At 34.6% G+C, this 24,262-nt stretch overlaps 2 long non-coding RNA genes across 7 annotated transcripts in view; one reads left to right on the top strand and one right to left on the bottom strand.

Annotated features, from left to right (window-relative positions):
- LOC118155321 (uncharacterized) overlaps positions 1–8,595 on the top strand; it is a 33,951-nt gene extending 25,356 nt beyond the window's left edge. For 3 of the 6 annotated variants that reach the window (XR_004745680.3, XR_004745674.3, XR_008481889.2), the window contains 3 exons: positions 35–226; positions 3,307–3,460; positions 3,986–8,595. This is a non-coding gene — a long non-coding RNA (uncharacterized LOC118155321). The remainder of the gene's footprint in view (positions 1–34; positions 227–3,306; positions 3,461–3,985) is intronic. The other 3 variants (XR_013526837.1, XR_008481882.2, XR_008481891.2) reach the window with 1 other exon arrangement.
- The window catches only part of LOC144579402 (uncharacterized), a 139,899-nt gene that overhangs the window by 50,301 nt on the left and 65,336 nt on the right, over positions 1–24,262 (bottom strand). The gene's annotated exons all lie outside the window — the stretch shown is intronic.

The raw sequence follows: 24,262 nt of genomic DNA, 5'->3' as shown, positions 1-24,262 counted from the left end.
CTAGATAACTGTTACTATATGATTCATTTCGCAGTTCCCTGGAAAATCTTGGTTGCAAGATTTAACTCTATTTGACCAGACTCAGACTTCACAAATTACAGCCTTTTTTCCTTCCTTGTGGGATTGGAGGTGAGGTCATCTTACTTCTGTATGAAGAAAAATCTACCCCTTCTTCATGGCAGATAATGCCCTATACCAAGGTGTGCTGACTGGTGAGCTAACACAGGTTGGTTTTTTCAATCTCCAAACTTTAAGATTTCTGATTTTTATGACTGGGTATGGTAATGCCATTCATGAAGCAAGAAAATACAAGAGGAAATACTTGTGTGGCCAAAGTTTTTGAGCTCAGTTCCAAGATACTAAATTTGTTATACTGGTGTGGTCAACAAAGAAAAAGAAAAATCAGGGGAAAACCCTATCACAAAACAAAAGGAGGTAGCAGTTTTTGAAATAAAAGAGCCATGTCCATAACTACAGCTGCAGAGATCAAGTAAGGCAAGGACTGCCGGGCACCTAGTTATTTTAGCAAACTTATCACTGATAACCTTATCATAACCATTTCTTCCTGATCAAAGGGAGATCTCATCTTCCCCAGTTTGAAGGGTAAAATGGTGTTCTCATAAAAAGAATAATTTTACTTTCAAAAGAGATTACTAGACTCCATAGTTTTATTTTACATGTAGAAGCTGACACCTAAAAGCATCTTGGATAGTTTGCTCAAGAGCAAATACCCGTGTCAGAAATTCTGATTCCCACTGCAATGACCCAGCAACATTATGCTTTCAAGCAATTGGAATTTCATTTAATTAATTGTGCTGCATTTAATTGTGTTTACTATTTAAGATATTCATAATTACATTAGTTTGAATGTCAGTTTGAACAAAACAAAATGATGAGGTGTAGACATAATTTAATAATACTCTATACACATATGTTAAACACTTGAACTAACAGCAAAATAGTCTCCAGTAGACATTACATGAATTTCATTTACTATAAGGAGTGATGTTTCATTTATAATTACAAATACATTGCATCAAGTGATGTTATATTTAAATATTGTGGGAGAGCCAGGCACGGTGGGATGAGCCTGTAAGCTCAGCTACTTGGGAGGCTGAGGTAGGAATATCAGGTGAGTCCAGGAGTTTAAGTCCAGCCCAGGCAACATAAAGAGACTGTTTGAAAACAATAAAAAAGGAAAAAAAAAACAAATTAAAAATAAATGGGCAATCATACAACATTTTAAACTTTTATTTTACTTTATATTCCTGAGAGTCATATGAAACTAAAACATGTGCAAATTTATGTACACTTCCTAGATGTGAATGAGCCTACTAAAGGCATGCGGGCTGATCAAACTTGCAGTGTGACACTGTGACACAAGACACTGTCCGGCTTATTTCATAAGAGTCTAAATAATAAGGATTCATAATCTTCATATTCTAAATTTTTTACTTTATTTTTCCTTTGAAAATAGATAATATGACTTCCATTTAAGTTAATTTATTCTAAAAATAATAATAACATGATAAATACAGGCAGTAGAATTTTATAGTTTTGCAAACTATTTGACCTTCTTTAGTCTTGATACAAACTTATTTAATAGCAATAGCTTTAAACACATGATAGTACTTGAGGATAAAGAGGTTGCTTCCTAGTAATATATCTACAATTTAAATATCAAATTTATGAATATTATTTAATGCAAAGTCTGCTTAGATCTGCTCTTACCCCATCGTAGGGACTATTTCTTGGAAAGGATTTGGTAAAACTTAATGTAAAATCCCACATACTGTCACTACATTAGAATCACTTATCCCTGCAGAATAATACAAATTTTTGAAGCTTTATCCTTCAAAAAAATTAGGTATGAACATTTAAATGCACTGCTACCTTCATTTAAATTTAGTATTCACATCCTAAAGGACAATTATAATTTTGACCAAGTGATTAAATTTCCTTTCAGTTTCTCTATGATGGAAATTTTATTAACTATCCTCATAGACTACAAGTTCTATTCTGTAAAATAACCAAATACCTTTTCTCAACTACTTATTTAAAATTCCAGCTAGACGGAAATACATTAAGATATAATTGGGCACTGGAAAATTGGTGCTTTTATTCCAGTTTTTTTGACCCAAAATCAGACATTTGAACCAAATGATTAATATTTAATATGTGAGAAAGATTGAATCTTTGGAATTAAACTATATTTTAGCTATAATATTTGCATAATGCTCTTTGTATAACTCATTATGAATTATTTTTTAATATATTTGAAAACTGAGTGTATAGCACAATTATGAGCACTTGAAACTGTCTCATTGCAGGAGGAAAATAGTTTTCCATACATCACTGACATATTAAATGTTATCTCTAGAGAGGTGTTGAAATTTGAAACATGTATGAATTTGCAACAGGTAGGGATATTTTGTCAGGAGCATTACGGTGTGCTATGCAAAGGCCCTATGCCATAGACCCGGAGGTATTTTACATATTTATTTTTTCCTCATTCAACAGACATTTAATACTATAAGTACTTCCTCTTTTTTTCAGACAAATTGTTTTATTTGAACTAACAGCAAAATAGTCTCCAGTAGACATTACATCAATTTCATTTACTATAATGAAAATGTTGGGGGGGCATTTGAAAGTCACACAGAGTATGAACCAAATATTCCTAGTCTGGCATTTCCCTACGCATTATGAGACATCTAGCAGCACACATCAATAGCATTTAAAAATTTCAAATCGTTGCTACAGGCAAACATGCTCATAAAAGTTGCCAAAATTCCTCCCAGACTTGTACAATCTTTATTATGACTTCCTATCAGTATACGGCAATGAAAAAGGCTTCGGTTAAGTGCAGTTGCACTGTCATCTTTTCAAATCTGCTATAATGAATTAGTATAATTACTTTCTTGGTGCCCAGTTTTGTGTAAGGATCTGGGATGGAGGGTGAAATGGTCACCACTTATACAAAGATCTGTAAGAGAGAATACAAGACGATGAAAGTAAGACAGAGAGAAGCCACTGCTTTAGGAATTAGAATATGGGCCTGTAGTAAAATAAGACTATGGGCCTTTAGTAAAAATGAAAATTCCTTCACTTTCTACTCCTCTTCATTTCTTTTGTTTTTTGATATCGAGTCTCACACTGTTGCTCAGACTGGAGTGCAGTGGTGCGATCTTGGCTCACTGCAACCTCCGCCTCCTGGGTTCAAGCAATTCTCCTGCCTCAGCTGCCCAAATAGCTGGGACTACAGGCCTGTGCCACCACGCCCAGCTAATTTTTTTATACTTTTAGTAGAGACAGGTTTTCACCATGTTGGCCAGGATGGTGTCGATCTACTGACCTCGTGATCCACCCGCCTCAGCCTCCCAAAGTGCTGGGATTACAGGCCTAAGACACCACGCCCGGCCTCCTCGTCATTTCTACCACAGTCAGCACAGGATCAAAGGTAATAAAAAACCTTTACATAGTATAATATATAGTACTTTTTTTCTGTAAGAAAAGACTATATATAAGAATATATAGATACATTTGCTTGCATTTGCCTAAAGAAACACTAGAAGCATCATAAAACCATACAAATATAAAAAATAGTTATTTCTAAACATAAATGGAGACAAGATGGGGCAAGCCTTCCTTGAATAATTTTTTTAATATAATGTTTGACTCTCGGGTTATGTAATTATATTCTTTCAAAAACCAGTAATTTGTAAGTACACATAAATAAAGTATGTTTAGACCTTGATGAAATGGCAAGTGTGCTGGCAGTTACTCAAAATAAAATATATTGTTTCTATTATATGTGTTAACATATACCCTGCAGCTATCCAACCTCTTGGTGCTGGTGTCTGGGATGCAATAACAGCTGGTATTTATTCAGGGCAATCTCTACACCAAGACACACAATAGTGTTTTATGTAAGGCATTCAGCAAGTTTTTAAATGTTTTTATTACTTCTTTTTTCCCCCTTCAGATTCACACCAAAGCAATGACTTTATTCCCCTAAAGGACATATTTCCTGGGACCGTGCGTGTTTTTCTCAGGCAACACCTATAAAGAGCTGGCTCCCAACTTCTGACTTCCAGGAGACAAAATCAACAGAATATTCTTCCACAGACAAGGCTGATTTTTGTAATCCTCTAAACACAGCCCCACACCCACCCATTCTAATCCCCCAAAAGAAAGTTAAACTCATGGAGATAAAGTCTCTTTCTTCTGGAACATAGGCCTAAATTTGGAGTCCAGCAACATGCCCTAGTCCCCACTTTGCTTTCATGTCAGATATGTGACAGGAGATCTGTGTCTTCTTTTGTTTTCTTGTGGACTCTGGTCTGATGTGTTTGTCCTTTCTACCTACCTAACACTCCTTTAACCCATGTTGTGTAATGTTTTAGACTCTGGTTCTAATCTAAAACTGTGGCGGGTAGAACAAGATGAACCTACCTCAAATGATAACTCACAAGTAATGTGTACCAGCCTTGTTTCATACCCAGGCTGAGCAACAGCGTCCACTGGGTTGACCAGCACTGTCAGGGTGGGTGCATAACCAGAGTCTCCATGTCTGACCCTGCCAGGAAATGTTGAATGGGCTCTGCAGAGTAGATGCTTACAGTCTCTGTGCCCTTTTAGCCTTCTACTTTTAAAAACAGGGTAATATCAATACTTAAGTTACTAAAACTCCAGTTATTGGTGTTAAAACATTATAACATAATTCACTGGAGGTCAGGCTAGAAGAGATGTGGCCACCTTAAATCCAGGTCTACTATAGTGAAAGATACAATTTAATGGACTTCTTCCAAATGCCAGATTCCATGCTAAATCTTTTACAAATTTAATTTATAACTGTCACCACTACTGTAAAATATCATTACTTCTTTTTACAGATGAAGAAAACAAATCTTTCCCAGCTAACACTGCTTCTCCCAAGTGACCTGTTAGTTACCAATTGGTTGGACAAGAAATCAATTCATAGTGTGCCAGATTTCAAAGCCTATGTTTTTAGCTATAATCTCAGACTGTTATTTATTTAGAAGAGGAAGAAATCCAAAAAAGTGTTACTAAACAGTAAATCTGGAATCAGTCATAGGGAAGAGCAGCCAATGAAAGTATTCTGAGTATCACTTGAAATGCAAGCTAAACAAACACTGATTTCATAAAACAGTGCTTATCTCATAAATTCTGAATCTCAGTAGGGATGCTAATAATCTCCAAAAGGCTCACAGAAGCAACATGCTGAGAATGACACATTGAATGAAGGTTCTGATCAGTTAATATGAGTCCCAGAGGAAGTCAAACTGTACTATGCAGTTTCTATAAAATCAATAATGATTATTGGAGTTATAAATACAGTGTTTCATTTGGGAAAGGGACAGAGAGATATAATAAACATCATCAAAAATTTTAAAGTAGTGTATTGGAAAGAGTCTATGGATATTCTATTTTATTCCAGAACAGCATTTGCTCATTGAAGTGGCTCAGTACTAGCATGTGAAGAGTTCTTTAAACATTCCCACATGTAAGCCGAATCCTAAAGAGTTGTATTTAAATGGTTTGGGGTACAGTTCCAGCTTTTGAAAGGTGGTCTAACTTGAAGCCAGACTCATAGCCAGTGTACTGGAGAGGAGAGAACCAACAGTTAATGGTAACAATTAGGTAGGTTTCAGCAATACCAACATTGAAGTCAAACAATAATTTCGAATATCTAACAAAGGCATAGGGGTAAACATATGAATGTGGCATAGCCTTTCACAGTCCTTATTCACATAAAACTTATAAAGTATCTTTACATGGAATTTTAATGCAATGTATACTGTAAGAATTGTGCTACTTTGTTCAATGAATATAACAAGAATCAATGAACTAACAAGACACCCTACATATGTTTAAATAAGTTCATAGAACAGTTAAGCTGGAATAATAATATTAATATAAGGCTTAAAAATAAAACACTGATATAATGTAATCAATTCAACAATGTAAAATTACAACACTGTAAATTACAACAATGTAAAAGCACCTCAAGAAACAAGGTGCCTTCAGCCAATGAAAATAATAAAAAATGTAGAACTTTTTGTTATATATGCAAAAGAGGTTTCTGCATTGGATGAGAAATCAGACTATACAGCTGTATCAATCATTATTTTACAGAGGGAAAAGAATCAGTAGGAGAAGAATCTCTAGATATAAAATGATATATGATAGATTAGATAGATAGATAGATAGATAGATAGATAGATAGATAGATAGATGAGATTTGTTTTAAGTAATTGGCTGCAATCGTGGAGACTAGCAAGTCTGAAATCTGCCAACAGGCAGCAGGTAGAAGCTGGAGATACAGTCTTCAGGCAAAATTTCTTCTTCAGTAAACATCAGTGTTTCTCTTAAGGGCTTTCAACTGATTGGATGAGACCCACCTATATTTTTGAGGATAATCCCCTTTACTTAATGTCAAGTGATTGTGTATATTAACCACATCTATAAAATAGAATCACAGTAACACCTAAGTAACACTTAAGTAACACACAGTAACACCTACGTAAGGATTTTAATCTTGTCAAATTGACACACAAAACTAACCATGATAGCAACCTATAATTGTCTTTTCAACTGTAGGATTTTATTATTCCAAATAGAAAATAGAAAAGTGATGAGAGACTCTCCTTTACACCTGTAAATAGTCTGCTCCTATATAGTAGTTACAGCTGTCATGTTCACTACCTACTACCACATTCTAAATGATTATTATTGTTTCCTACTATCACTATACCTTGTAATACCTTTCACAATCTCAAGACCTTTTACATATATGACAAAAGGTCAGAAGTCTAGGTCTGCCCATAGACTACCCTATCCAATACATTTTAACTTCTCTCTAATACTGCCAATGCTGGTGTCATCATTCCAAAACAGTATTTGGTTAAGAGTAGGTTTTAATGCCTTACAGCAGATATTTAAGTAGGGTTTCCTACCTCTTTCTAAACCTTACATTGCAAATTGAATCTTGGATTCTTATGCTCCTTTGGCTGTCTGCACAGAATAAGAACTTGAAACACAGAAGAGCAATTGAAACTTGAGTGTGCTGTGACCACTCTACCAGTTGGGAAAGACTTGAGTTGACTTTGTTACCCAGGCATATGTGGGAGAAAGTGAAAGAGAATAAGTTTGGTATGAGTTTACGGAACATTTTTTTTTTTCCAAACAGACACAACATATGAGTCTGGCTCAGGAAGGAAATTAAATTCTGCTCATCCATATTAATACTTTCTCCTCCCTTACTGTGATGGTCAATTTTATGTGTCAATAGAGGAGGGCACAGAATACCCAGATAGTTGGTAAAACATTATTTCTAGGAGTGTTTGAGAGTGTGTGTCTGGAAGAGAGTGTTTCTGGAAGAGATTAGGTTAGCATTCGCATTCGTAGACTGAGCAAAGGAAACCATGATACCAATATGGGTGGGTATCATCTAATCCACTGAGGGCTCTAATGGAACAAAGGCAGAGGAAAAGCAAATGTTTGAGTCTGGACATCATCTTTTTATGCCCTCAGACACTGGTACCCCCATTCTTAGACATTATATTGCTGAAGCACAGGTAATATAATGAGGTTCATCAGACCTAGACTGAGACTTACACCATTAGCTTCCTTATATCCCTAGCCTTCAGATTTGGACTGAATTACGCCACTCGTTTTCCTAGTTTTCCAGCTTGCAGATGAAAGATAGTGAGATGTGGCTTCCAAAATTAAATCAACCAATTCCTATAATAAATCTCTTACTCTCTCTCTGTTGTGTGTATATGTGGTGACTGTTAAGAGGGTAGTAGGCCATGAGAGCTTGACATTCATGAATGTATTGATGCTGTTATCAAAAGAGTAGGTTTGTTCTGAAGAGATCTCCTTATTAAAGGGAAAGTTCCTCTCCCCACTCTCCCCTTCTGCCCAACACCAAGAGTGATGTAGCAAGAAAGTCCTTACCAGATGCTTTCCCCTTGATCTTAGACTTCCCAGCCCCCAAAACCATAAGCCAATAAATGTCTATTCATTATAAATTACCCAATATGTGGTATTTTTATTATAGCAGCACAAAGCAGACTAAGACACCATCCTATTGGTTCTGTTTCTCGGAGGAACCCTGACTAATACACTAACATAAAGGAATACTAAAAGGGAGGGGTGGAATGAGACAATAGCTACACTGCAAAAAGAAAAGGACCTGGGATGCCCTCGCTCGTCTCACCGATAGCTCCAATGGAAAAAATGAAAAAAGCTACTACGCATGTTCTAAATAAAAGGAAAATACTGCCAGATATGTGTTTAGGTTTGGGTTTAGGTGTAGCTATGTGATAGGTTATGATGTGCTTCAGGTAATATTAATAGCCATAATAAGGAGTACACTAATTGGCTTCCCAGGTAGATAATATAAGCTAAATACTCCCTTGATCATACAGCTACAGCATAATATTATCATCTGGAGCTTAGATTCGTTCCAACTTTACAGAATAAAAGAAATGGGCTTTTCCATCTGTTTTTAATTACTGACGATGTCAATTTTTTGTTTTAGCCACAACCTTCAAAATGTTAGGAAAAAAATGAGTAAGTTTCATTACAGTGATATTTAAATATTATCAAAATATTTAATCTAATAGATGATCTAATATTTAATCTAATAGGTGAGATGAGTGAGGGTATCCCAGGTCCTTTTCAGATTTAGCACTCACTAGCAGAGATATTCTGAAATATATTCCTTTAATAGTGAGTTTTAAATATTATAATTGTCTTTATTATTGCAAATGTCAATTCTTAAAATATTTTTAATTTCCAAAAACAAACTTAAAATACTGTCTTTAAAGTGAGTAATAAACTTTGCCAAATGTTTTATCACCCACTGTGCCTACACTGAAAGTATATACTTTCATAAAAAGGTATAACGTACAGCTTATTTTAAATTTTTTTATTCATTGTACAACATGTAAATAGACTGAATTGAGGATGTTGACTGTTCATCAGCAAGCTGGCTAGTGCTTTACTAAAGTAATGGAATAATTAGTTAAAAATTAACTGTGAAAAACAGAAACAGAAAAATTAAATGAAATGTGAAACATTAAATTTTAAAGCAATGCATTTAGAAAGTCAAGTACAAAAGTGAACATAATCAATAGATTCTCCTATAGTTTCACATAGAATGCTATGTAAAGACACCGACTAGAACTTTTCGAAGTCATTTTGAAGACAGCCACTTTAGGACATCTGTAATTAATCAAATAGCAAATAACTTTATTAAGTTACAATTAAGAATAACGTTCTTCAAAATCTGTTCTATAGTAAGTTCTATTTTAATATGTGCATTGTTTCTTTTTTATTTCATTTGACTGAAATTATGAAGAATAAAAATTTAAATAGTTCACATAAACATATCTGGTTTTGAAAAGAAAATGGTGCAAATATGAAACTCAGAAGATGTAAGGAGAACAAAAGGCAATTTAAAGTAGAATGAGTACAGATATGGTATCTGGGGGCTATATTCCAGACCTGGCTCTTCCACTAACTGGTTGAATGAAAATGGATAAGTCATTGAGCATCTGGAGCTTTAATTTCTTTCTATGCAAGTTGAGGGAATGAATGACATCTGTAAGATTCCTATTTCTAAACTACGATAAATCTTTGACCTTTAAATAAACCCAAATACAGATTATAAGTAATATTTATATAGATTCTGAGCACAAACCTCCCCTAATATATGTTGTTTGAAGAGTATCCCTAGACCTTACAACAAAGCCTGTAATATGGGATACCTATCATCAATTCACTACTATAAGGCACTCCTATTTCTTTCGTAGTTTATTGTCCATTGCACTAAGTTCCAAGAATGTTGAACTGCTCATATTTTCTCTTATGCCCAGGTTTTATCTCTAGATTTATTCAACAAACTTTAAAGAGTCCAAGCTAAATTGTTTTAGTAAGTGAAGCAGCTTACAGTGGACAAATAAAAGGATCTGAATTTGTAGTTCTTATTGTTGGTGGGGATTATTTTGTGTCCATAAACAAATCTTTGAGCTTCTCCTCTAGCAAAGAGAGGTTCAAAGTATGAATAAATGACTGATTTCCCCTAAACAATAACCACCAAAGGCTTATTGAATCTAATCCCCATCTTATGGAAGCATTAAGGGATTTAGGTAAAGCAGTAATCCCTATGATAGATGTTGAGCGTAGAGGTGGTAAAAAGGGAACTTTTACTCTTCTGGTGGGAATGTAAACTAGTGCAACCACTATGGAAAACAGTATAGAGCTTTCTTAAAGAACTAAAAGTAGAACTACCACTCAATCCAGCAATTTTACTACTGGGTATCTACCCAAAGGAAAATAAGTCATTATATGGAAAAGACACATGCACACACATGTTTAGAGGATCAAAATTTGCAATTACAAAAATATGAAACCAACCTAAATACACATCAATCAATAAGTGGCTAAAAAATGTGGTATATATACACCATGGCATACTATAATAAAAGAAAAAAAAAATGCCATTCAGAGCAACCCAGATGGAGCTGAAGACCATTATCATAAGTGAAGTAACTCAGGAAAGAAAAAACAAATACTGTATGTTCTCACTTGTAAGTGGGAGCTAAGCTATGAGGATGCAAAGACATAAATGCTCTAATGGACTTGTGGACTCAGGGAGAAGAGTCTCCAAGGGAGAGGGCTGAAGAATAAAAGACTACACGTTGAGTACAGCATATACTGCTCAAGTGATGAGTTTACCAAAATATCATAAATCACCACTAAAAAACTTATCCTTGTAACCAAAAACCACCTATTCACCAAAAACTATTGAAATAATAAAATAAAATAAAATAAAATGTATTATAATTGTTTTCTGTGACATAATAGAAGTTACATAAAAGAAATTTCCTGCTACAGAAATTCCTTTCCATGCTTTCAGGAATTATGTGGGCTCAAAGAAGAGTGAATATGATTATCCTAGTAACAGTATTCCTGGAATTTAGTGAAATCAAGAATAAGCTAGAAAAGAGGACACAAACAAATGGAAAAACATTTTATACTCAATGATAGAAAGAATTAATATTGTGAAAATGGCCATACTCCCCAAGGAAATTTATAAATTAAATGCTATGCCCATTAAACTACCATTCACATTCTTCACAGAACCAAAAAATTATTTTAAAGTGTATGTGAAACAAAAAAAGAGTCTAAAGAGCCAAGGCAATCCTAAACAAAAGGAACAAAGCTGGAAGCATCATGTTATCCAACTTCAAACTATACTACAGGGCTACAATAACCAAAACAGTATGACATTTGTATAAAAACAGAAAAATAGACTAGTGAAACAGTACAGGGGCCCAAAGATAAGGCTGTACATTTACAATCAGTTGATCTCTAACAAAACTGACAAAAGCAAGCAATGGGAAAAGGACTCCCTATTCAATAAATGGTGCTGGGATAACTGGTTAGCCATATGTATAAGGTTAAAATTGGATCCTTTCCTTAAAATATATACAAAAATCATTGCCAGAGGGATTAAAGACTTAAGTACAAAATTCAAAACTATAAAACCTCTGGAAGACAACCTAGGCAATACAATTTACAATGAAGACACAGGCAAAGATTTCATAATGAAAGCAGCAAAAGCAATTGCAGCAAAGCAAAAATTGACAAATGCGATCTAATTACTCTAAAGGTCTTCTGCACAGTTAAAGAAACTATCAGCAGAATAAACAGACAACCTACAAAATGTAAGAGAATTTTTGCAAACTATGCATCTGACAAAGACTTAGTATCCAGCATCTATAAGAAACTTAAACCTATGTACAAGAAAAAAAAAACAGTAAAAAATGGGCAAAGGATATGAGCAGACATTTCTCAAAAGAAGACGTGCATGTGGCCAAAAACATGAGAAATTGCTCAGTGTCACTGATCATTAGAGAAATGTAAATCAAAACTACAATGAAATACCATCTCACAATATTCGGAATGGGTATTATTAGAAAGTCAAAAAATAACAGATGCTGGCAAGGTTACAGTAAAAAATGGAACACAGTAAAAAATGAAGACTATTGGTGGGAGTGTAAATTAGTCAAACCATTGTGGAAGACAGTGTGGTAATTCCTCAAAAACCCAAAAACAGGACTGCCATTCAACTTATCAGTCCACTACTGGGTATATACACAAAAGAATGGAAATTGTTCTATCATTAAGCCACATGCATGCATATGTTCATTGCAGCACTATTCACAATAGCAAAGACATTGAATCAACCTAAATGCCCATCAGTGGTAGTCTAAATAAGGAAAATGTGGTACATATACAGCATGGAATACTATGCAACTAGAAAAAAAAAGAATAACATATATTTGCAGGAACATGGCTGGAGCTGGAGGTCATTATCCTTAGCCAATTAACACAGGAATAGAGAACACATGGATGGGAGGAAGAAGAGCATCAGGAGAAATAAATAATAGTTACTAGGCTTAATACCTGAGTGACAAAATAATCTGTACAAGAAACCCCCAGGACACGAGTTTACCTATACAATAACTGTGCACCTGGAACCTAAAATAAAAGTTCAAATAAAAAGACATAGGAGTGATGTATAGTGGATAATTGATTGATAATAGGTATCCCCAGTTACAGGCTTTATTGTAAAGACACTGCAGATTCTTTGAACAACTTTTAACAGGGTTCCACAAGCTGAATTGAGCATAAAGACACCAGGCATTGAACTGTGAAATATAGTCTTCCCACTAGTTAAAAGCCTAGAAATTCTCCTACATCTGAGAAATGTAAAACATAACCCCAAATACACAAAGTCCCAGATATCTAGGATGAAGTCTGGGTAGGGGAAATACTTAAAGCTCTTCTGTAGTAATAAGGAATAAAGTGGAAAAATGTTCTCTGCAAACTTTTAAGAGTCTGAAGCACAGTCAAGCTCTCAGTTACCAAATGGAACTTCAGTTCTACCATTTTCAAAGGATGATTTTCGTTACTTAAATCTTTTTGTAAAGCATTATGATAAAAGCAGTTGTTTGGGGGAAAAGATATATCAGAGTTGAGTTCAATTTTGTATTTTTTTAGAATGAAGCATGATTAAATGAACTGAAATATCTAAATAAATGGTTTACTTAACAGCTAACACTTACCAAAAATACTATTTCCTAAGTGCTATACATATTCAGTGCTTACAACAAATCTGTGAGGTAGTTATTATTATCTTCATTTTAGAGATGAAATATTTGAAACATAGCAAGGTTAAATAAAGAAATTCTGTGCTCTTAGATATTATGCCCCTGGAATAACTCTAACTGTATTTTCCAGGCAAACTTATTGCTCTAACACCTGAAATCTCAATGGTTCAAGTTAGACACATTACTGACTCATATCAAAATCGTGTGTGTGTGCGTGTGTGTGTGTGTGTGTATGTGTGTGTGTGTGTTGGGAGGAGACAGAAGAGAGACCTGAGCCATCATTTCCAACTTATGACCTGTCATTTATTATTTTTTCTTCCAGAGTCTCTAGAGAAGAAAAAAATAAAGTAGAATTGTGTGAAGATGATTTTTATTAAAAGTTGAACATATACCCATTTTTTTCACTGGCCTAACTTTAAGGGGCTAAGGAAGCACATAACTGTGAACCCAGAGAAGCAGATATATCCATCTCTGTCCCAAGACATGGGCTACATAGTGAAGAAGTTAAAATAAGTGATACCAACTCTTAGCATTGTTATTCACTGAGAATGTCTCTTTACTATGAAAAATCCATTTCATGCTTGTCTACTTTGGTAAATCACAAAATTGAGTTTTAAATTGGTTAAAAATGAGAGTGATCACAAGGAAACTGAAAGGCATTTGATGTTGATAATCAGAGGCTGGCATTTGCCCAGATGTTAACATAATCTAATTCTAGTTTAGATCATAATCTGTGCAATTTCTCTTCTTGGAGAACGGGTGCTGATTTCTTGCAAGCTGCTGTCCTAATAAATGCCAAAGTGTTTGGTTTTAGTTTTCCAAACATACAGAAAGACCCATAAGATATACTATTGTCAACTATATTCTCTAATATCTAGCACAAACTAAGATATATATCACAAAATACAAGAGAAAAAATACATGCTATAACACCTGAATCCCAAAAACTTGGCAACCACTCAGTAGACCTACTTGAAGAGTTGCCTTTATTCTCACCACTGAACAGAATCATTTGAAAATGGAGATAAATGTAAAGTTTATTGAGTTTCACAAATGTTATACTAAAATAAATTTCTCATTCATAAGAATTTACATTCATATTCAACAATATAAGAAAGTATTCTGCTGTCTATTATTGTTATTAAGTAATAAATGAACCATTACATATTCTCTTATTCATAAAATTTGTTTATATTTAGTGGCATCATTCAATAGATCACTATAATATATTAACTGTAAATAATTTTTTAAACTTAAATCTAGGAGACTGTGATTTTTAGAAATTGTCAGGCTAGAGACAAGAAACTAGAAGAGAAGAGTGAATTAAGAGACAAAAGCAAGCCCTGGAAAAGAAGTATACATCAGGACCAACATTTGCTTTTATTATTCTATTTTTTAGTAACAAAAGTCCAAAGACTATGAACACAAGGCAAATACTAGGATAGATAATATTGATTCTTCTTTCTTCCAATATGGGAGGATGAGGAGTAATTTTCAGTTTGGGGTATATTTTAATTTTTACAAAACATTCAATTATAATATACAACATAATGATGGAACAAAGATATATTTATTGAAAAATTAAATTTGTGATCTTCCACATATTGGTTGTATAACCTTTCAGATTTTACTGAATCTCTCAGGAATTCAATTTACTGTCTCTAAAGATAGGGATAAGAATAAAGACTTAAAAGTAAGACCTAACACCATAAAAACCCTAGAAAAAAATCTAGGCAAAACCATTCAGGACATAGGCATAGGCAAGGACTTCATTACTGAAACACCAAAAGCATTGGCAACAAAAGCCAAAATAGACAAATGGGACATAATCACATTCCACTGCTCTGCACAGCCAAAGAAACAGTCATCAGAGTGAATTGGCAACCAACAGAATGGGATTAAATTTTTGCAGTTTACCCATCTGACAAAGGGCTAATATCCAGAATTTACAACGAACTAAAACAGATTTACAAGAAAAAAAAAAAGCCCATTCAAAAGTGGACAAAGGATACAAACAGACACTTTATGAAAGAAGACATATATGAGGCCAACAAACATGAAAAAATGCTCATCATCACTGGTCATTAGAGAAATGCAAATCAAAACCACATTGAGATACCATCTCACACCAGTAAGAATGACGATCATTACAAAATCTGGAGACAACAGATGCTGGAGAGGATGTGGAGAAATAGGAACACTTTTACACTGTTGGTGGGAGTGTAAATTAGTTCAACCATTGTGGAAGACAGTAGGGCCATTCCTCTAGGACCTGGAAATAGAAATTCCATTTGATCCAGCAATCCCATTACTGGGTATATATCCAAAGGATTATAAATCGTTCTGCTATAAGAACACATGCATACGTATGTTCACTGCAGCACTGTTTACAATAGCAAAGACCTGGAATCAACCCAAATGCCCATTGATGATAGACTGGACAGGGAAAATGTAGCGCATATGCAACATGGAATACTATGCAGCCATAAAAAAACAATGAGTTCCTGTCCTTTGTAGGGACATGGATGAACCTGGAGACCATTATTCTCAGCAAACTGACACAAGAACAGAAAATCAAACAGCACATGTTCTCACTCATAGTCGGGTGTTGAAAAATGAGAACACATGGACACAGGGAGGGGAGCATCACACACTGGGGTCTGTCAGGGGAAATTGGGGAGGGACAGTGGAAGGTGGGGAGTTGGGGAGAGATAGCATGGGGAGAAATGCCAGATATAGGTGATGGGGAGGAAGGCAGCAAATCACACTGCTATGTGTGTACCTATGCAACAATCTTGCATATTCTTCACATATACTCCAAAACCTAAAATGCAATTAAAAAATAGGAATAAGAAAAATCACTAAGTTATGAAAGTGTTGTGCATCTCAACTGAAACAATACATATAAAGCATTTGTAACATAGCAGGGTTATGACTTCAGTGAATTTATGCTATGAATATTATTACATGAGTTATTGTCACCCCAAAACATTAATTGCTTTTATCTTTCCAGCTGCCTCTTTTTGCTGTATATTTGTTCACATACTATTAAAGCAGAAATCTACTTTATTTAAAACAAAAGGTGATGAGAAGTCAAAAGTCATGTATCTGAGTGGTCTCTGGAGAAAGCCAGGTTGTGTTCCCTTTGGTTTTATGTCACAGCTAGTGACTAGTATGAGCTGCAGGAAGGAATATACAAAATGCATGCGATACTTTCAAACAATATTAAATCTAAAATAGTTTAAGAAAAACTGTAATTGAGAAAACTCAACTGAAATGATGCAAATGTCTCAGAACTCTGAGTCCTACATAACAAAACCATTCTGCTGAGAAGGATGCAAACTATGTCTCTAGGGATGCATAAATACTAACAGATATTCAATGAGCAGAGAAGACAGAAAACATTATTACTGAGTAATTCCTTGGAGTATTACTGGAATACAAATTAAATGTGAATTTTAATTGAAACATAAGAGCTACAAAGAGTGATATAAAATGTTAAATGCTTAATAACAATGAAGTGGTTGTTTCAGTTGAAACAACTGAGGGGATTGGTGATTACATGATTATGAGTAACTCTGCTGACAGCAATAACCATATAGATATAAATCTCATAGGTTTGACTCTTTTAGGAGGGATAGGGAAAGGAACCAGTTGAAGGCAGAGTCCCAGTTCACTAATATTTTCATTGGGAGAATGTCAAGAACCACTCTTCGTTGAAGGAAGAAAGCATATAGTGGAGAATCAAACAAGGGGATTAAGGGAAAGCAAGTTTAGGATGAGTAGTAAAGGAAGCCTTCTCGACAACAAGACTACCAAGGAAATGTAGTGCCTCTTTTCTGATAAGAAAACACTTTATAGTATATAAAAATGATGAAAACAAGAAAAACAGCATATATGTGATTGTAAGCTATTTCATAATGGCAGTTTTGATCATTATAAAGATGCCAATACTGGACTTCTGGGTTAAGATACTGACAGGCAAGAAGAATTGGCTTTGCTTTCTTCGGTAGTCTCAATTAAGTATTTTAATTTTGGTATTTCACGTCTCCTTTCCATTGTTTTTGCTGTGGCCATAGCTACTACCTAACGCAAGTAGCTTTCCTTATTACCTTCCTTGTTTCCTTTTTTGCTTTATTGTTCTCTAACTCCAACGCAAGTTACTCAATATGGCCTAACACAGTAACTTTACTTCCTTGTCACTCATCTGTGTGAGAGCGAAAATAAAATGTAGAGACAAATCTCTAAAATTTAACATTTTATGGAAAAATCACATAATTGCAATATGGGGCATACACACAGACCAAGTGGTCTTCAGTATGTTTGACGAACAAAGAGAAAGCTGGATTTCACAAAAAGAGAGAATTATTGTGTGTTGTTTTGAAAAGAAGTTCATTGGAACTAGTAAAGTTTTGAGGATTTGGCAAACTCTGATTTGTGTGTGATGGCAGTATATAAAAGCTAGTCTTAGTCTTAGTCTCCCAGAGGGTCATTTCAGCAGCTATTAGGCAAAAGTAATCTTAGGGTTATACCCGGCAGTTTCAGCAATCTGGCTTGCAGAAAATTACATTCTTGGAGCAATTTTATGTGCCCCCAGTACTGTTGACCCTGGCCTCTTGATTCTGATTTAGTTGAGTATGGTGAAAACGACTTAATCTGTATGAACACTTTCACATCTTTTTAATGGCTCCCAATTACCTACAGATTCCTCAAGATAGAAAAAGAAAGGTCATATTAGTGCTGAGATTGTGTCAAGCATTAAGCCAGGTACTTTTAATCTCATTGTCTTAAAACTTATTAGAGCCATAGATGGGTATTATTTGTCCTACTTTGCAGAAGAAGGTAACATACCTTTAGTAGCAAAAGAAAAATAAAAAAAGCTATTCTATCTTATGGCATTATGACTTTAAAATTTATGTTTCTACCACCACTATATTATATTAGCATGTATTTATTATCCTTATAGTACTGAGATGATCAATATTTTTAATAATAATAATCCACATTTATTAAGCCATTAGAGCATGATTCTGAGTGCTTTGCATACTTTAACCTTCACCTTTTCAAATCAAATCTTCACCTTAACACAATGTCCACTTCTGTACCAATACTTGCTGTATATGACAGTAATTCAGAAATTGCATTTTAAAAAAGTTTTAACATAACTTTTGTACCTTCTCTGTAACAGTACAGGAAATAAAACATTGGGTTCCATGAGTCTAACCGACATTGCTTAGATATGCCTAGGGTGGAAGGAACTTTAAATTATAACTTGGTTATAATCAGCATATAGTAAAGTTGAGCTTCCAGATAAGATATTCGTTAAACCCTCGGTGCTTTATTAACTTATAAAATTCCTATTTATATATTCCTTAAATAACCAAGTAATTGAAAATGTCATCAGTGTAGACATATGTAGACATATTCATAAAACTCAAGAATGTTATCTACTAACCAAAATACCAATGGTTAACTTCAGAACAATAAATAAGACCAAGGAGGAGAGAAATAGATGTTCACATGCTTGCCCACCTCAATACCTCAGAGACCAAGGACTCAATCACGAAAAGGAGGAGAGAAACTATGTTCCTGCATAATACAAAGTGGTAGAGCATCTAGGCTCTCTGTTGGTTGCTGTTAGGGTTGCGCTTTCTGAATCCACCTCTGCATTTATTTTAGGGATTATAATATCCCATAATACAGCACAGGGAAATGCAAAATGCAACAGGTGCTACAAAAACCACATCATGTAGAATAAAAGAATTCATATGATCAAGAACAAGGGGATATTTGTGGGCAGATGTATTCAGAGGGCTTTAGAAGTCTTTAATTGTTTGTTTCTCAAGCACTGTTTCCTGTAAAGGAATAATTACAGATGTTCTACCATTGTGGGTATAATAATTTCCTATCTACATCCTCAGATTACTAAGAGAGAAACTGGAGAAGATTCCTCTTCTCTCATGTAGAATTACACTAGAAATGCAAAAGTATTTAGTTATCAGTTGTACACAAATACAGGCAGTTTCTGGCTTATGACATGAGAGAAGAATGAAGAATTCTTACCAAAATTAGATAGAAATTAACTGAAATACATAGTGACAAATTTACCCTGCTTATGAGAATAAATAGGGTAGCAGGTGAATGATATTATCTTAGACAGGTAGAGTTTTACAGGTAGAGGGTGGTTTTATATACGTATATGTGTGTATACTATGATTAAGCGGTATGTTTCAGTCATTTATTTTGACTTTGATGTTTTGAGTGTATCAAGAGCATTGTAATGTTATTTCATCAATGTTAAATGATCCTACCAAAACTAGTGTTAGGATGCTGTCTCTCTCAGAAGCATAAAAGGGAATGGCTGGGGTATCTGACCAGGCCTTTCTAGCTTTGTCTTTCCTGTTTTTTCTACAAGTTGCCTCCTGGTTCTCATTTCTCAATTTCTCTTCTCCCTCATTTCACATGAATGCTCCATCAGGTTCATTTCACTCAAAGATTATTATTCAATGTAAAAAAGTATTCAGACATTATCAGTTCACATATCCAATTCACTGGGTTTTCAAAATTCTTGTTAGTTAAAGTTCAGTAACTAATAAGTATAGACCTCCAAGCCCCTGGCTCTGCCCACTTACATGTAACAGAGTGGCCTAACATAACCAAGAAAATGCTTATTTTTCCCCCTTAGAAGGCAGGTCCTCAGTGATGTAGGTCCATGATATTAACATGTTGTTGTTGCCTGATTTCCTGAGTCTGTGAACTTGTGATCTCTTGCTTTAATTAGAATCTTGACAGATCTCTACTTCCTGAAATGTTCTTCTAATCAAACGTTTGAAGATTCAAGTCTCCTATTTGTATTTGATAGCTGTCTTTTTTTCTGTTTATTTATTTATTTTAAGTTCTGGGGTACATGTGCAGAATGTGTAGATTTGTTAAATAGGCATACATGTGCCATGGTGGTTTGCTTCATCCATCATCCTATCACCTACATTAGGTATTTGTCCTAAGGCTATCCTTCCCCAATACCCCCACCCCCTGCTATCCTTCCTCTAGCCCCCTCTCCCCTAACAGGCCCCAGTGCTGAGAATGATGGTTTCCAGATTCATTCATGTCCCTGCAAATGACATGAACTCATCTTTTATATGGCTGCATAGTATTCCATGGTGTATATGTGCCACATTTTCTTTATCCAGTCTATCATTGATGGGCATCTGGGTGGTTCCAAGTCTTTGCTATTATGAACAGTGCCACAGTGAACATATGTGTGCATGTGTCTTTATAAAAGAGTGATTTATAAACCCTTGGGTAATGAGATTGTTGGGTCAAATGGTATTTCTATTTCTAGATTATTGAGGAATTGCCACACTCTCTTCCACAATTGTTGAACTAATTTACACTCCCACCAACAGTATAAAGGTGTTACTATTACAGCTGTCTTATGCTTGCCCGTCACCCATCTTGAACTGTCTCTCAAACTTCTTTGACATGTCCCATCTTTTAACATTTGGGTAGTATACACAGATCCTAATGACCTTTTGTCATTCTTTGGGATAAGGGAATATTTCCTAAACAGCATTAAAAAAACAGTAAATAAATTTAAAATATAAAATTGAACACGTTAACAATACAATCTTCTATTGGTCAAATGGCATAATTAAAGGAGGACAACACAAACTACATAGAATGGAAAAAGGACTACTTTCCACACAGATAAATGAAAATTATCTCATATCCAAAACATACAAAGAACTATAAATCAACAAACAAAATGAAGGCAAAAAAAATTATAGCAAAGTGTCAGGAACATGCTAATCCCATTATCAAAACAACTGTCTATAGCTTCAATAAATACATAATATGCACACATTCATTAATAATCAAGAAAATGCAAAGAAAAAATTATAATGAAATGACATTATAAATAAAAAAAGAACAGGATAAATTAAAATGACTGCTATGTTCTGAATGTTTGTGTACCCCCCAAATTTGTATATTAGAATTCTAACCCCAAAGGTAATGGTAAAGGAAGTAGGGCCTTTGGGAGGTTTATAGGTCATGAGGGCAGAGTGGTCATGAGTGAGTTAGCATCCTTCCAAAAGAGCCCCTAGAAAGTGCATTTGCCCTTCTTCTGCCATGTTAGGATACAGATTACAGATATCAATAAACCAATAATCAGGCCTTCCCAAGACAGTGAATTGCTGACACCTTAATCTGGATTTCCCAGCCTCCAGAAGTAGAAGAATAAACTATTGCATATAAGCCATCCAGTTTATGGTACTTTGTTATAGTAGCCAGAGCAGTCTAAGACGATGACTGATAAGGAGATAGGCAATGGGAATTCTCTTACATTGCTAATGGAGATGTAAATTGGTACAAATATTTGGAAAGGTCTTTGGCATCATCTACTATCAAACCCAGTGTCCTGCAGATTAAATTTTGGACAAAACTAATTTTCATGAATATCCATAACAAAAGTAATGTAACAGTATAGTGTTGATGGTATAGTGGTGAGCATAGCTGCCTTCAAAAAGATTTGTAACATACATAAAAATATTTATGATATTTTATCACCATCAAAACCAACTATAAACAACATTAAGTCTATCAACATTAGAATTTACAAATTAATTCTGATATTTTCTATAAAATAATATGCAATAAGCAATAAAATTAAAATGTACATCCAAAAATATGGAAGAATCACAAACATAATTTTAGCAACAAACCCAGTTATAATAGAATATATGTCATATGATTCTATATGCATAATTTCAAAAAAATCAAGTTAAATTAATCTCTAAGTAGTTAGGATAGTGGTTTCTTTTAAATAATATGTAGGAGTTAGATTTTGGCAGAGACGCAGAGACAGCTTTTGGGCTACTGCTAAAATACGAAAGTCATTGTATGTGTATATTTACTCTGTGATAATTCTTCAAACTGTGTCCTTATGAATTCTGTAATTTTGGGTGTCCATAACTGAAAGGGAAAATAAAATAATTCTCATTGGGATCGAATATGTTTTATTTGACTACTGGACCTAGATATAAAAAAGAATGTGTTAAATTCACTTTTTATCAGCATGTCTATTTTTAATAATTAATTGCTCCAGGCATAGTGGCTCATGCTCACAATCCCAGCATTTTGGAATGCCAATGCAGGAGGATCACCTGAGGTCAGGACTTTGAGACCAGCCTGGGCAACCCAAGAAAGAGTCCATCTCTACAAAAGTTAAAATAAAATAATTAGTTGAGCATGGGTGGCACATATGTGTAGTCTCAACTACTTGGGAGACTGAGGCAGAAGGATTAACTCAGGAGGTTAAGGCTGCAAGAAACCATGATCTTGCCACTGCATTTCAGCTGGGGTGATGGTGTGAGATCCTGTATCAAAAATAATAATCATAATAATAATTGTCATAAAAGATAGGGTAGTTGAAAGTTTTGAAGATTTTCTAATTCTGGAAGTCATATCTCTACTATAGAAATATGAATATCAAAAATAAAATGCATTATACAATGTCTTTTTTCTTTTTCAAAATGCAAATTATTTGAAGGGTAAAAGTCATCAATAATTCATTTTAATAATCTAGCTCTGGTTGGAAGTTAATTTATTTTAGTGATACATAATATTTGTACATATTTCTGTACATGTGATATTTCCTCACATGTATAGAATGTGGTATGCATACTCAATATATACAAATAACATGATATTTGTTATTTAGGGTATCCATCACCTCAAGTATTTATCATTTATATGTTTTGGGAACACTTCAAGTCCTCTTTCTAACTATTTAAATATATAATATATTGTTGCTAAATATACTCACCCTACTCCATTATCAAACCTAAGAACTTATTTCTTCTACCTATCTCTATGTTCATATCTATTAATCAACCTCTCTTCATTCTCCCACCCCCATCTATACAGCCTTATCAGCCATTGGTATCCATCATTCTCCTCTCTACTTCCATGAGATCAAATTTTTTAGCTCATGCATCTTAATACATGTGACATTTGTCTTTCTGTGCCTGGCTTAATTTACTTAACTTAATGACCTCCAGTTCTATTTGTGTTGCTGTAAATGACATGGTTTCATTCTTTTTTATGGCCAAGTAGTATTCCATTGTGTATACATACCACATTTTCTGTATTCATTCATCTGTTGATGGACACAAATTGATTAGATATATTTGCTATTGTGAATAGTGCTACAGTAATCATGGGGGTGCAGATATCCTTCTGATATACTGAATTCTTTTCCTTTGGATAAATATCTAGCAGTGGGATTACTGGAATGCAAGGTTGTTCTATTTTTAGTTTTGGGAGAAATCACCATAATGTTTTTCATGATGGCTATACTAATTTACATTGCCACTAATGGTATAGAAGCCCCACATCCTCATCAGCATCTTTTATATTTTATCCTTTAATAATAGCAATGCTAACTGGGTGTGATGATAACTTATAAGTTCTTCGGTTTAATAATGGAGTAGGGTGAGTATAGTTAACAACAATATATTATATATTTCCCTGATGGTTAGTGATGCTGAAAATATTTTCATATATACATTGGCCACTTGCATGCCTTTTTCCTGAGAAATGTCTATTCACATTCTTTGCCCATTTTCTTTTTCTCCTTCCCTTTTTTTTTTTTTTTTTTTTTTTTTGGAGATGGAGTCTTGCTTTGTTGCTCAGGCTGGAGTGCAGTAGCATAATCTTGGCTCACTGTAATCTCTGTCTCCAAGTTCAGGCAATTCTACTGCCTCACTCAGCCTTCCAGGTAGCAGGGATTACAGGTGCATGCCACTTCACCTGGTTAGTTTTTGTATTTTTAGTAGAGATGAGTTTCACCATGTTGGTCAGGCTGATCTCAAACTCCTGACCTCAAGTGATCCACCTGCCTCAGCCTCCCAAAGTGCTGGGATTTCACCACACTCAGTCCCTTTGTGGTTGGGATTATTTGTTTTCTTACTGTTGTTTTAGTTTCTTGTATATTCTGGATATTAGTCCCTTGTCAGATGAATAGTTAGCAGATATTTTCTCCCAATCGA

This window comes from Callithrix jacchus, chromosome 1, assembly GCF_049354715.1.
Source record: "Callithrix jacchus isolate 240 chromosome 1, calJac240_pri, whole genome shotgun sequence".
Classification (NCBI taxonomy): Eukaryota; Metazoa; Chordata; class Mammalia; order Primates; family Cebidae; genus Callithrix; species Callithrix jacchus.
This window is presented reverse-complemented; position numbering and strand designations above follow the sequence as displayed.